This window comes from Prionailurus viverrinus, chromosome B3 (assembly GCF_022837055.1).
Source record: "Prionailurus viverrinus isolate Anna chromosome B3, UM_Priviv_1.0, whole genome shotgun sequence".
Classification (NCBI taxonomy): Eukaryota; Metazoa; Chordata; class Mammalia; order Carnivora; family Felidae; genus Prionailurus; species Prionailurus viverrinus.
In genome coordinates, this window is record NC_062566.1 from 98,543,928 (window position 1) to 98,557,638 (window position 13,711).

At 40.2% G+C, this 13,711-nt stretch overlaps 1 protein-coding gene across 7 annotated transcripts in view; it reads left to right on the forward strand.

Annotated features, from left to right (window-relative positions):
• Positions 1-216: 216 nt before the first annotated feature.
• The window catches only part of KTN1 (kinectin 1), a 110,609-nt gene continuing 97,114 nt past the window's right edge, over positions 217-13,711 (forward strand). For 4 of the 7 annotated variants that reach the window (XM_047862575.1, XM_047862577.1, XM_047862581.1 and 1 more), the window contains exon 1: positions 217-359. The gene's annotated coding sequence lies outside the window, so the exon portion shown is untranslated. The remainder of the gene's footprint in view (positions 360-13,711) is intronic. The other 3 variants (XM_047862578.1, XM_047862579.1, XM_047862582.1) reach the window with 1 other exon arrangement.

Sequence of the window (13,711 nt, forward strand, 5' to 3'; positions counted from 1 at the left end):
GCTGAGCCTCCAAACCCTGGACTCCCACCCTCCACCTAGCTGCGGGACTTTGCCTCGGGAGGAAAGCCCCGGAATCCCAAGCTAGCTGCACGCTGGGGCTTACCGGAGCCCACGGACGCGTGCGCCAGGGCAAAGGCGGCGGGCGCCTGTCCCTTTAAGGGGCCGGTCTCCGGGCACCGCCGGCCCAGACGCCGGGACGTGCCGGGGGCCGCCCCGCCCCGAAGCCGCCCGTTTCCTGCCGGGCGGCGCGACGGCACCTGAGCAACTGCGGCGGCGGCGGCGGCGCCTCTGAGCGGGCGGCCGGGGCTGTAGTGCCCGTGCCGCCGCGTCTTCCCGGTCTCCTTCCCCGGCTGCTTAGGGTAAGGGTGAGCAGGCCGCGCCGGGCCGGGCGCCGGCCTTGGGGACCAGGGTAGGGAGGGCTGTGCCGGCCGCGGTGTCCCAGGGCGGGCGGGAGGGCCGCGCCGGACGGGGGGCGCGGCCCCGGGGCCCGGACACCGCCCGCCGCTGCCACAGCCCGCTGGGTAGGCCTCGGGCACCGGGTCGCCCCTGTGAAGCTCCTGCCTGGGTCGGGCCGCCGCGGTGGGAAGGCTCCGAGGGGCCGCTTGGCCTCGCCCGGCCGCCCAGGGCCCGACCCCGGCTCCGCCGCGGCGCCTACAAGTGTGGCCGGGGAGTCCCCCGGGGACGTCTCCCGGTGCGAGGTTGGCCGGAGAGGGCCCTGGGGTGACCGAGGCGCCTATTTTTAGCTGGGCCTGTGGGCCCCCAGGAGGAAGGCGGATTACCGCCTCCTCGGCCGGCGGACAGAGGGAGCGCGTCTCCGGCGGCGTCCCTGGGCCGGAGCTGGGCCATGCTTACGCCATGCTGGAATTTCAGTTCTCGCTGCCCCTCCGGATACTTAGGGAACCGGTGCTGGCCCTCTTCCCAGTGCCCCCTCCCACCGCCGGGTGCGTGTCCCTGGGTCACGGTCGGGAAGGGGGGGGGGGGAGTTGGGGCTGGGAAAGATGCGTTTGGGGAGAGTTTGGAAAAATCTCTGGACCGCCCTCGAGACGGGGGAAGTTATCCCTTCCTCTCCCTGAGGGGTGTGTCTTCCTTAGTGATTCCCCCTCCCCCTTCAGTTTCCAACAATGAGAATTTTGGCGTTGGGGAGCTAGGCAGAAAACCAAACCGGCAGCCTAGGAAAGTCATACGGTAATCAGACACCAGGTGTGGGATGTGCAGCCCCGCACGTTGGTTGTCGAGGAGCATGTGTGCACCAGAGAAGGGTAGCTCCCGGCGCCGGGAGCGGCATCCTAACCTTGTACAGCTGCGGCTTGATCAGGTTAAATAGCGGGCTGTTTACTTTTAGCCTTTCCTTCTGGGAGGAAGGAGGAATCGAAATTCGTAGTTGGGCCTGTATCAGAAAAGGATTCCTTAGAAGGTATGTGAATAGGCACTGCTTAAAGAGCTAACTGTTCCAAGTTGTGGGTTTTTTGAGATGCTTTGTGGAAAGTCTTGAAAATTTTAGACAGCCGTAGCCTGCTATGGATAAACACCTTGGGGTGAACAGAGCACTTTGAATTGTTTAGGAATTGATTTAAAAATTGAGTTTTTGCTAAATTAGGTTGCACTTGTTCTATCTCACCTAGTAGGCAAATGGCCACACTGCCTCCAGCTTGGCTAAAACGGTTGCCAACAAGACTGGGATGATCTTTGCAAGAATAACACTGAGTACTTTGGAGTTGATCTGTATTTGGGGTAGACGTGCCCTGCTATAGGCTTTCATATTTACTGTGCTTTCTGATAAACAAGCTCTCCCTCCTCCCCGTTTCATTCAAAGATCTAACAAGAAATAGCTGGGTTTATTGTTTGTAGGTTCTAAGAAAAATTCATCTTCCTTTGTAAAATTAGAAATATCTTTTCTAATTGTACAGCATGAGCGGTCATAACTGTATCTCTGTCAAGTGTGCTTAGAGAATGCGGTGTTCTATTTACTTTACCTTTATGAGACTCATAATCACACTGAAGCTTAAAAAAAAAGAAAGCCAATGAAAAATTTTCTTTAAATATTAAGCTCTTTAAAATTGTAAGGGATATTGAGTATTAACCTTTTCTTGATGACTCAGGGTCAGCATTCCGAAGAGTCATTAATTTATGATTTTGTTCCAATTTAGGTTTTTCTATGTCATCCCTTAGCATCAGTAGTCTTTTCTGCTTGATGCAAGTGTTTTCTTGGGTCTCTGACCCCAAGCATCCTTCCAGTTTGTAGGCTTTAATGTGGGAAGAACATTTTAATAATTAGCTGTTAATTAAGTCAATATGGCTTTTTAATTTTTTATTTAATTTTTAAATTTTTTAAATGTTTTTTGAGAGAGAGAGAGAGTGTGTGAGTGGGGCAGAGAGAGAGGGAGATACAGAATCTGAAGCAGGCTCCAGGCTCTGAGCTGTCAGCACAGAGCCCGGTGCGGGACCGGAACTCACTGTGAGATCATGACCTGAGCTGAAGTCAGATGCTTAACCAATTGAGCCACCTAGGCGCCCAATCAATATGGCTTTTTTAAAGTGCCTAAGAAGTGAACGCTTTTTTGAAGCTTCTACGACTCACGATTTTTACTGTTATTAAAGTTAAAATAGAATTTTCCTTAAAAATATGGAAGATACAATTTTAGTTAAATATTATAATTTTTGTGTGGCAAAGTTTTTTTTTTAATTTTTTTAATGTTTATTCTTGAGAGAGAGAGAGAGAGAGAGAGAGAGAGAGAGAGAGCGCGCGCGCATGAATGGGGGGAGGGGCAGAGAGAGAAACGGAGATGTGAAATCCGAAGCAGGCTCCAGGCTCTGAGCTGTCAGCACAGAGCCCAACTTGTGGCTGGAACCCATAAGCCATGAGATCATGACCTGAGCTGAAGTCAGACGCTTAACCGACTGAGCCACCCAGCTGCCCCTGTAGCAAAGTTTTAATCTAAAGGATCTCATAATACTTTGTAAAAATTTCATTTGTTAGTAAATTTAGTATTTTCAGGAAGTACTTTTGGATTTTTCAGGAATCTGACCTCTAATATGTAATAAAGAAATGTAGAGAGACCATGCTTTGCAGGAGCATCAAATATTTGAGGGTAACATCTTATAAGCTGCTTGTTCTGTGTACTCTTTAAGTTTTTAGTTATTTTGAAGGTAAATCCAGACTACTTAGAAGCTAGAAGCGAGTAACTGGTTCTTTAGAAATGACATTAATTACTGTTATGCATAGAGTTGAGTTTCATTCCTTTCTCTTTCCGTTTTTGTTAACATGACTTTGGATGTTCTCATCCTAAAAATGTAGTTTATGTGCAAATCACAGGGAAAACATTGATTTAGTAGGAGTATATGCTACTTTTTCTATAAACAAAATTAAAATCAAACGGGGAAAAAATCTTAAGCAATATGAACTAAGGAGTTTGATTAACTTAACCTGTGGTATCTGAGCTGTAGAAAAAGAAAAGTAATGACAATTTATAATTATTTGTATGCCGGGCTGTTGACTTGCTGTTTAAATGAGTTTTTGGTCTTTGAGAGAGATGGCAGTGCAGACCATTTAGGCTTTTTTTTTCCCTCCTCTAATGTTACAGACTTTTATGTTAAAAAGATAAAATAGACAAAATATACTTTTAGTGCTAAGACTAATTTTAGTAGAGACTCCAATAGAAAATAGAGTATTTCTAGGAATTATTTAAGAAATGTTCCACTCCTTTTATAAAAGTTATGATTTAGTATTTTACATATCACTTTACTACAGTCTGATTAAGAACTTTTAACTTAAATCTGGTTTCAGCAAAGTGATTTGTGTACAGAGTGGAACTTAAATTAATTTGTTTATACTCCCCTCCTTCAGGGACAGTGTTTTTTGGGTTTCTTTCCTCACTAATTGCTTTGCTCTTTCTGCCTTATGATTCATCCTCTACTCTTGAAGTTGAAGTGCTCAGTCCTTGGTTCACTTTTCTTTTTATATTTCTCTGGTGATCTCATCCAATGTCATGGCTTTAAATACCTATATGCTGATGGCTTCCATATTTATATCTCCGGCCCAGGCTCTCCTTCTGCACTCCAGACAACCTATTCTGCATTTCTGCTTGTAGGTGAAGTACTCAATTCAAACTGAAATTCCATTTTTCTCTTTAAACCTGCCTCAGATACAGTCTAGTCCATCTCATTTGGTGGTAGCGCCATCCAACATTCATGCAAAAAAAAAGTTGGAGTCATTTCTGACTTATCTCTTTCACACTTGGCATTCTTGGTTCTATCTTATCTTGAAAATATATCTAGAATCAAGTCACTTCTTACCACCTGTATTGCTTTCAAGGCTGGTCCTGGCCATCTTATCTCTAGCCTAGATTTCTGTAGTTAGCCTCCTAACTGGCCTTCCTGCTTCTTCCCTAGCTCCCGTTGGTCTTTTTCAACTCAGCAACTAGATTCTATCACTTCTCTCCTCAAAACCCTGCAATGACTTCTCATAGGCAAAGTAAAAGCCTTTACATTGGCTGTTGTCCCTCTTTGGATCACTTTTTCCCTAAAAAATCATCATGGCCAACCCTGTAGTCTTCAAATCTTTGTTCTTCAAATGTTTTTCAAAAGGTCTATCTTATTTTATTTGAAGCTGTACTCCCCTACTTATGATCCCTGTATCTTGCTCTGTTTTCTCCGTGGCACTTGCCACCTTCTAACACTATATAATTTCTTTGTTGATTGTGTTCATTGTCTCTCCTCTGTGTCCCCAACACACACTATAACCTCTGTGAAGGCATGGCTTTTTGTCTGTTTTGTTTATTGATGGATCTTAAGGGTTTCGGTCAGTTCAATAAAGATTTATTAAATATCTATTCATTATAAGTGAATTAAATCCTTATTCTGCAGTTTCTCACTGTGATGGATACCTCATTCTTGGATACATATAGTTTTCAGTTTACTCCTTTCCTAGGAGCAGAGAGCAGCAGAAAAGTGGGAGGAGGCTTTTGAGAACCCCTTGTTGGAGGGAGTGATGTTAGAGTGTTGTGGAGATCTTTTGGACCTTCTCTGTGTGATTAGGACCATTGGTTAGATAACTTGCATGTTTTAACTTAGAACATTTACTTTTTATTTGGATCAATCTCTTGTCTTTGAGTAGGGGTTACTAATCTTTTTTTTTCTGTAAATCATACCCTAAAAGCATTGCCTATGATTTCTAGTATTGGTTTCTCTAAAATGGAATGAAAATGTAGGCACTGGGAAGCTTTCCAAGTTAAAAATCATTCTAGATTTTCCATTCATTCATCAAGACCTTCCAAAGGATGTAACTTAGTTTTTATAGAAATAACAGTTTTTGTTTTCATTCTCCTATTTAATGGATTTATAGAAATAAGTGAGTATATAGGAGAGTAGACTGCTAGCCAGAAACATTTAGCTTTCTGTGTAGACACCAGCCTATGTATTTTTATCAAGGGGAGAAATGTCATTTACTCCAGTGAGAGAGCTCCTTTAAGATAGTTTTCATGTTGAGTAAGCTTCATAGGGGCCATAGTATCCTAGCTGCCTACCATTATAAGAGGAAAATGTCCTTTATCCATATTTCTTTATTTTGACTGTAACATTTATTTATTTTTTAATGTTTGTTTATTTTTGAGAGTGTGTGAATGCGTGCGCTAGTGTGGGAGGGGCAGAGAGAGAGAGAGAGGGAAACAGAGGCTATGAAGCAGGCTTTGCACTGACAGAGAGCCCCATGCAGGGCTCGAACTCATGAACCCATGAGATCATGACCTGAGCTGAAATGGGATGTTTAGCAGCCTGAGCCACATAGGCACCATGACTTACAAGAACTTACATGGTTTTCAGTAATTGTCTATCACAAGACTTGATGTTATACTACATTCTCACTGGAAAATGTGGGACAATTATTATTTTTGCACGAGTCATTTAATTTGCCAGGGAAACAGTGTGGTCTGGTGTAGTAAGCTGGAGGTCAGTATTTAGGAGACCTACAAGTCTTAGACTTTACTAACTCCAAGATTTTATGTAAGTCCTCCCCCCCCCCCCCCCCCCCCCCAGTAGTTGAATTATATAATGTGTGGTGTAGTGGAAAAAGCATGTGTGCTAGGGAGACTTAAGAGCTTAGGTTCGGCTCTGCTAACTAGTACCACTTACTGTATGTGTGAACTTAACTGTCTTAAACTGCCTAAGGTTCATTTGCCTTGCGTGTGTTATCTTACTAGTTGCTACATAAGTGATGGCTAGTATTAGGGTGCTTATTTGCTGTTGGTCTCTGTAAACACTTATGTACGGTGCCATATATAATACTCTTAAACAGTTTTATGGGATAGGTACTATTTGGTGGAAACTAGGGAAACAGGTTAAATAATTTGTTTAAAGAGCAAGTAAGAGGAGGAACCTGAATGTGAACTGAGGTATTCTGATCTAGAGCCCATCCTGATTCATTGAACTGTTTTGAAAGAATGCTTTCTAAAGTAATAATAATAATAATAATAATAATAATAATAATGGGGTGCCTGGCTGGCTCAGTTGGTGGAGTGTGTCCCTCTTGATCTGGGGGTTGTGAGTTCAAGCCCCATGTGGGGCGTAGAGATTACTATACATGAATGAATAATAAATAGGCACTGTCTATGTGCAATTATCTGTTAGGTATTAGAAAGCTACATTAATGTTATACAGGTTTTTTTTTTTCTCCGAGAGTTAGAGGATTGATTCTTAATGTTAGCGACTTAAATTTGAGGACTTGAAATTTTTCAAGTGGAGAAAATAGTAAAAGCAACTTAAAACCAAATATTATATAAAATGTTTTATGTAGAAACAGTAGGTAGACTATGCTCTTTCTAGATTCCAAGAAATTTTCTCAGGCTCATTTCTGTGAATGTGTGTTATGAGTTACTGCTGTAACTGCCCACTCTGAAGTGGGAACTTTGTCTTCTTTACCAGGGAACTATATTTCTTGTAGTAGGTGGTGCTCAATTTGATGAATGAATGAATTGCTTGTTTGAAAATGATTGGGACTCATTGAGCCTTCTGCTTCTCATTTGTGCCATCAGTCTTCTGTTAGCATGGCTAGTTGATTTACATGGAATGCCATGTAAAGTGAGACCAAAAATAAGGGTTTCAGGTTTATTCTTGGGAGCAGAATGGAAAATGATTTAATACACGAATTCCAGCAAAAATATTTTTGTGCATAGTACCAGTTAACCTTGTTGATCAGTAATGTAAGTCTTCTGAGTAAAATGTGTGCATACATAATTTAATGATTGCATGTGTTTAGATCTAGTTATCTTTGAAATAAATTTGAACAGGCTAAGCTGTACATTGAAAGCTCCCCAGTGTTCTGAATGCTATGTCGCTGAACATTTAAGATGTTTTCTTAAATTTTTAATATCCACGCACAGGTTGAATTCCTTTATGTTGCTTCTGACCTGTATTCAGTTTATTGGAAGTCATGTTTATTTGAAATGTGTTGTGTAATTCTTTCACATTTTCATAACCTGGATGTCTGAGGGTGGCTGAAGGTTATGAATTCTGTGAAGTGAATTTCTCAAGCTTGTCATATTGGTACTCTTCATATCTGGGTACAGTTTCAGGTTCTCTGGTGTATAATAATCCTTGTGGTTGATACCCTGTTGCTAATGAATGGGAGTAATTTCTTAAATCCCTTCCAGTTTGACCTAGATGTTAACTATAATTTTAAGTTTAAATTGGATCCTTTATAAAAGCGACTTAGTCATTTTGCTCTTTTGGTTGTTGGGGGTGGGAGAGTGTCCAGAAAATTGCATTTAGTTTTAACTTGAATAACGTCTTTCTGAGCTTGAAATTTTTGGAGCAGTTTTCAAGTAAAATACACATTTAAGATTAGCCTCGGTGGCACAAAAACAGACACATAGACCAATGGAATAGAATAGAAACTCCAGAACTAGACCCACAAATGTATGGCCAACTCATCTTTGACAAAGCAGGAAAGAACATCCAATGGAAAAAAGACAGCCTCTTTAACAAATGGTGCTGGGAGAACTGGACAGCAACATGCAGAAGGTTGAAACTAGACCACTTTCTCACACCATTCACAAAAATAAACTCAAAATGGATAAAGGACCTAAATGTGAGACAGGAAACCATCAAAACCTTGGAAGAGAAAGCAGGAAAAGACCTCTCTGACCTCAGCCGTAGCAATCTCTTACTCGACACATCCCCAAAGGCAAGGGAATTAAAAGCAAAAGTGAATTACTGGGACCTTATGAAGATAAAAAGCTTCTGCACAGCAAAGGAAACAACCAACAAAACTAAAAGGCAACCAACGGAATGGGAAAAGATATTCGCAAATGACATATCGGACAAAGGGCTAGTATCCAAAATCTATAAAGAGCTCACCAAACTCCACACCCGAAAAACAAATAACCCAGTGAAGAAATGGGCAGAAAACATGAATAGACACTTCTCTAAAGAAGACATCCGGATGGCCAACAGGCACATGAAAAGATGTTCAGCGTCGCTCCTTATCAGGGAAATACAAATCAAAACCACACTGAGATACCACCTCACGCCAGTCAGAGTGGCCAAAATGAACAAATCAGGAGACTATAGATGCTGGAGAGAATGTGGAGAAACGGGAACCCTCTTGCACTGTTGGTGGGAATGCAAATTGGTGCAGCCGCTCTGGAAAGCAGTGTGGAGGTTCCTCAGAAAATTGAAAATAGACCTACCCTATGACCCAGCAATAGCACTGCTAGGAATTTATCCAAGGGATACAGGAGTACTGATGCATAGGGCCACTTATACCCCAATGTTTATAGCAGCATTCTCAACAATAGCCAAATTATGGAAAGAGCCTAAATGTCCATCAACTGATGAATGGATAAAGAAATTGTGGTTTATATACACAATGGAATTCTACGTAGCAATGAGAAAGAATGAAATACGGCCTTTTGTAGCAACGTGGATGGAACTGGAGAGTGTGATGCTAAGTGAAATAAGCCATACAGAGAAAGACAGATACCATATGGTTTCACTCTTATGTGGGTCCTGAGAAACTTAACAGGAACCCATGGGGGAGGGGAAGGAAAAAAAAAAAAAAAAGAGGTTAGAATGGGAGAGAGCCAAAGCATAAGAGACTGTTAAAAACTGAGAACAAACTGAGGGTTGATGGGGGGTGGGAGGGAGGAGAGGGTGGGTGATGGGTATTGAGGAGGGCACCTTTTGGGATGAGCACTGGGTGTTGTATGGAAACCAATTTGTCAATAAATTTCATAAAAAAAAAAAAAAAGATTAGCCTCGGAATTCTATGTAAAATATAACCCATGCATTTACCTTGTCTGATAGGGGTAGGGGAGACAAGAAATACTTTATAAATATAAAATAACTGAAATGAACCAGGCTGAATTCTTTCCTGCTTGTCTAGCATTGTTTATATGGTATAAATAGGTGAGTAATTATATTCCATATTCTTTCAGTTTTATTTAAGCAAAACATCCCAGCAGCATTTAAAATAACATACCAATTAAAAAAATTTTTATTTGATTTTAGAGAGAGTGAGCACAGGGCAGGGTCAGTGGGAGAGAGAGGATTTTTTTTTTTAAGTTTATTTATTTTGAGAGAGCGTAAGCAGGGGAGGGGCAGAGAGAGAGAGAGAGTGGGACAGAGCATCTGAAGCAGGCTCTGTGCTGACAGCAGTGAGCCTGATGTGGGGCTTGAACTGACAAACTGTGAGATCATGACCAGAGCTGAAGCTAGAAAGAGAGAGATTGAGAGGTTGAGAGATTTTAATTTATATTTATCTTTCTACTTGTCATTTTTTTTTATTTTGTTGAAAGTTAAAACAAGTATTGAATGATTCAGGTGTACAAAAGCATATAGAATATGTTGTACAATTTAAAGATGAAATATAAAAGAAATACCTTTGTACCAAATATCTGTGTACCTTTCACTCAACTTTAAATTTTTTTTTTGTTAAAAATTAAGTACATAAAAACAAAATAAAAAATATGAAATATAAAGAGTAAGGATGCAGTGAACAGCCTTGTATCTAATACCAGTTCAAGAACATTATCCTAACTTTTTCTTTATTTTTGTGCTACTCTCCCCTGCCCCCCAGAAGTAACCATTATGTTATATTTGCCTTTTTTGTTTTTTGTGGGGTTTTTTAAGTATTTATTTTTAAGAGAGACAGAGTGTGAGTGGGGAGGAACAGAGAGAGAGAGGGAGACACAGAATCTGAAGCAGACTCCAGGCTCTGAGCTGTCAGTGCAAATCCTGACATGGGGCTCGAACCCATGAACCGTGAGATGTGACCTGAGCCGAAGTTGGACACTTAACCGACTGAGCCACCCAGGTGCCCAACTTTTTTTGCTTTTATTTTTGTTTTTTGATGACTTTTTTTATGTGATTTTACCACATCTGTTTCTATTCCTAAAATATTTCTTTTTCTGTTTTGTTTTTGAACTCTATATAAAAGAGATCCTTCTGTATGAGTTCGTTTGCAACTTTCTTTTTACCCTCAGCTTTATGGTCCTGACATTCTTCCACCATTTTGCATATAGCTCTAATTCATTCACTTTCACTGCTGCATGGAATTTCATTATATGAATATTTTTCACTTTATTACCTATTGACAGGCATTTGGGTTGTTTCCACTTTTCTTTTGCTGTTATTAAAAACTCTGCTGTGAACACCTTGCATAGGTGTATTGGTATGCTTGCATACATAAATATCTCCAGGATAATGTTTTTAAAAATGTTTTTGTTACTAACAGTAGGAAATACATTTTACATTATGGGACTCAGTACATTATCAGATGTGCCACATATAGAACAAGAAAGTTTGTTGAAAAAAACCCACACCTATGTGATGGTAGGACATTTCATTAAAAATAAGATAATTAAGACCCACTAAGTTAATTTTTCTGCTCACTAATGAGTTGAGATTTGCCCTTTGAGCAAATTGTTTTGGACTTTTCTGTTTAGTTAGGAGTGGAATTGCTGAGTTGTAGGGGGGGGTGCATTTTCAGCTTTATTAGGCAGTGCCAAATTGTTTTCCAGGGCAGTTGTGCCAGTTTATTCCCCTCACTAACGTGTACATGTGATGGCTCCACATTCTTGCCTATACTTGATAATTGGCAAATATTAGAGTAAGCCTCATGATACCTTGTAGGTTTTGCATTTCTGCTTACTGAGAAGAAACATCTTTTCAAATGTTTGCTGGCCATTTTTGTTTCCTTTTCTTTGGAATGACTTGATTTTTCTGTTGGGTTGCTTTTCTTTTTGATAGGAGTTCTTAATAGGTTCTGAATATTAATTCTTTGCTGATTAGTATCACAAATGTCTTCTCCCACTTTGTGACTTGTCTTCTTTGTTATATAGTGTCTTTGTTAATAGATAAAAATTTTAATTTTGTTGAATTTATCAGTATTTTCCTTTTATGATTTATACTTTGTGTCTTGTTTAGGAAATCCTTCCCTACCACAAGGTTATAAAGACATTCTTACATGTCCTCTTATAAAGTTTTATGTTGCCTTTCAAAATTCTTTGCCTGGAATTAATTTGTGTTTCTTCTCTTTTATGCTACTGTTTTCTGTAAAATTTTACTGCTTAGCATTTCAATTTGGTTTTTTTAAGGGCTAGAATGTGTGAATTTAGTAGATGCTTTGAAATAAGTCTTTGAATTACTAGTTTTATGCATTGTCCACACCTTGCTTTTAGAGTCATGAGAGTATTAAAATATGGATAGAGTTTAAAGTACGGATAAATTTGAAGTCTCCACTCTCTCCGGGTGACATTATAAGAGATTTGCAAACATTTCCGTGATGCCAGGGTTTGCATCTGGTTTTCTTAAGTTGTTACGGATACTTGTTGTGAAGCAGTCTGGTTAATTATTTCCTTAAATAGCAGCTCATTGTGTTTGGTATTTCACAATTTCACCACAGTGTACTGTATATGAGGACAAACATCTATATATCCAACTAATACTAAGAGTATGTATACATATAATCTGAGGAATCTGATCTTCAATTTTGGAAAATTCTCAGCTCTTCAAATATGGCTTCTGTTATTTTCACATCTTTTTTGAAAAACCTAAGTTGGGGTCTTTGTACCTCAATTGGTCTTTCAGGTTTTTTTTTCTCTTTATTTTTCTGTGCCTTATACTAGGTGAATTCAGTACTCTATAGCAGTTTACCAATTCTACTCTGTTCAGTCTGGACTTCATTTTGTCTGTTGAGTCTATTTGCCAGTATGTATAGTTTTCATCTCTTGGATTTGGAGTTGCTTTTTCATATGCACCCATCTATTTCAGTTCTATTTTTGTTTTATAACCTTTTTGCTACTTTAAAAAAAGGAGTCTTTTTATCTCTGACATCTTTAACATGTTGAAATTTAAAAATCTTGGGGCGCCTGGGTGGCGCAGTCGGTTAAGCGTCCGACTTCAGCCAGGTCACGATCTCGCGGTCCGTGAGTTCGAGCCCCGCGTCAGGCTCTGGGCTGATGGCTTAGAGCCTGGAGCCTGTTTCCGATTCTGTGTCTCCCTCTCTCTCTGCCCCTCCCCCGTTCATGCTCTGTCTCTCTCTGTCCCACAAATAAATGTTGAAAAAAAAAATAAAAAAAAAAATAAAAATCTTTATGAAGACTGTTTTACAAAACTAATACCATTTGGTGTTAATTAATGTTTTTTTATTGATTTCTCCCCCTCCCTCATCATTAATTTTCTTCCTATGGTTTGGGGTTTTGGTTTGTCTGGCTTATTTTGAGTAGAGATGTAAAACAATTTTTTTTTTTTCCATCTGTGCTAAATCCCCTGTTACCTCTCCTTCTACATAATTTATTTTCAACTGTTTCTACCTGGCTCACTGTGCCTCTAGTCACAAAGTAGGTCTATTCTGGAACAGTTAAAAAAAAACAACAACACATACACACACGCACACACACAAAAAGCAAAGTGGATAGAAGTGTTTATAATATGCAGTCCTGTACTGATAAAGGAGATGATTTTGTGTGTGTGTGTGTGTGTGTGTGTGTGTGTGTGTGTGTGTGTGTCTTATTAAAAGTAGAAGAGAGGGGAGCCTGGATGGCTCATTTGGTTAAGCATCCACTTCTCCACTTCGTGATTTCAGCTCAGGTCATGATATCCCAATTCACAGGATCAAGCCCTGTGTTGGGCTCTGTGCTTGGGATTCTCTCTCTCTGCCCCTGCCTGGCGCTTACTCGCTTTCTCTCTCTCTCTCTCTCTCTCTCTCTCTCTCTCTCTCTCTCTCAAAATGAATAAATAACATTAAGAAATAGAAGAAAATGAAGTCTAAAAAATGATGGTTACTTATGAGGGAGAGACCTACAGTGTAGAAAAGCACAAGGGTATAATTTGTGCTTTGAATTAATTTTTCTTAAGACTTGACTTTGGAGCCATTTAAATATTTTACATAATTGTTAAATGAAAATTTAAAAACCCTTAAAAATAAAAAGTAAAATGAAACCACTGAATCTTGTATTCACTTGGTGAACACCAGAGCGAACTATGCCATGTGACTTTAAAACATGGTAACTTGGCTGTATATCCCAATTGAAATATACCCTGGGAAGAGAGTGGAGGAACGATGGCAAAAAAGGCAAATCTCAAACTACTATAATCATAATTTTGGTGGTAATGTATATATACGTTGTTATTCCTGTACTATGTAATGTGTGCATTGTGGGCTAAATGAAATGAGTGATTACGCTGGTGTTGTTGAAAACAGATTTTTAGCATTGTT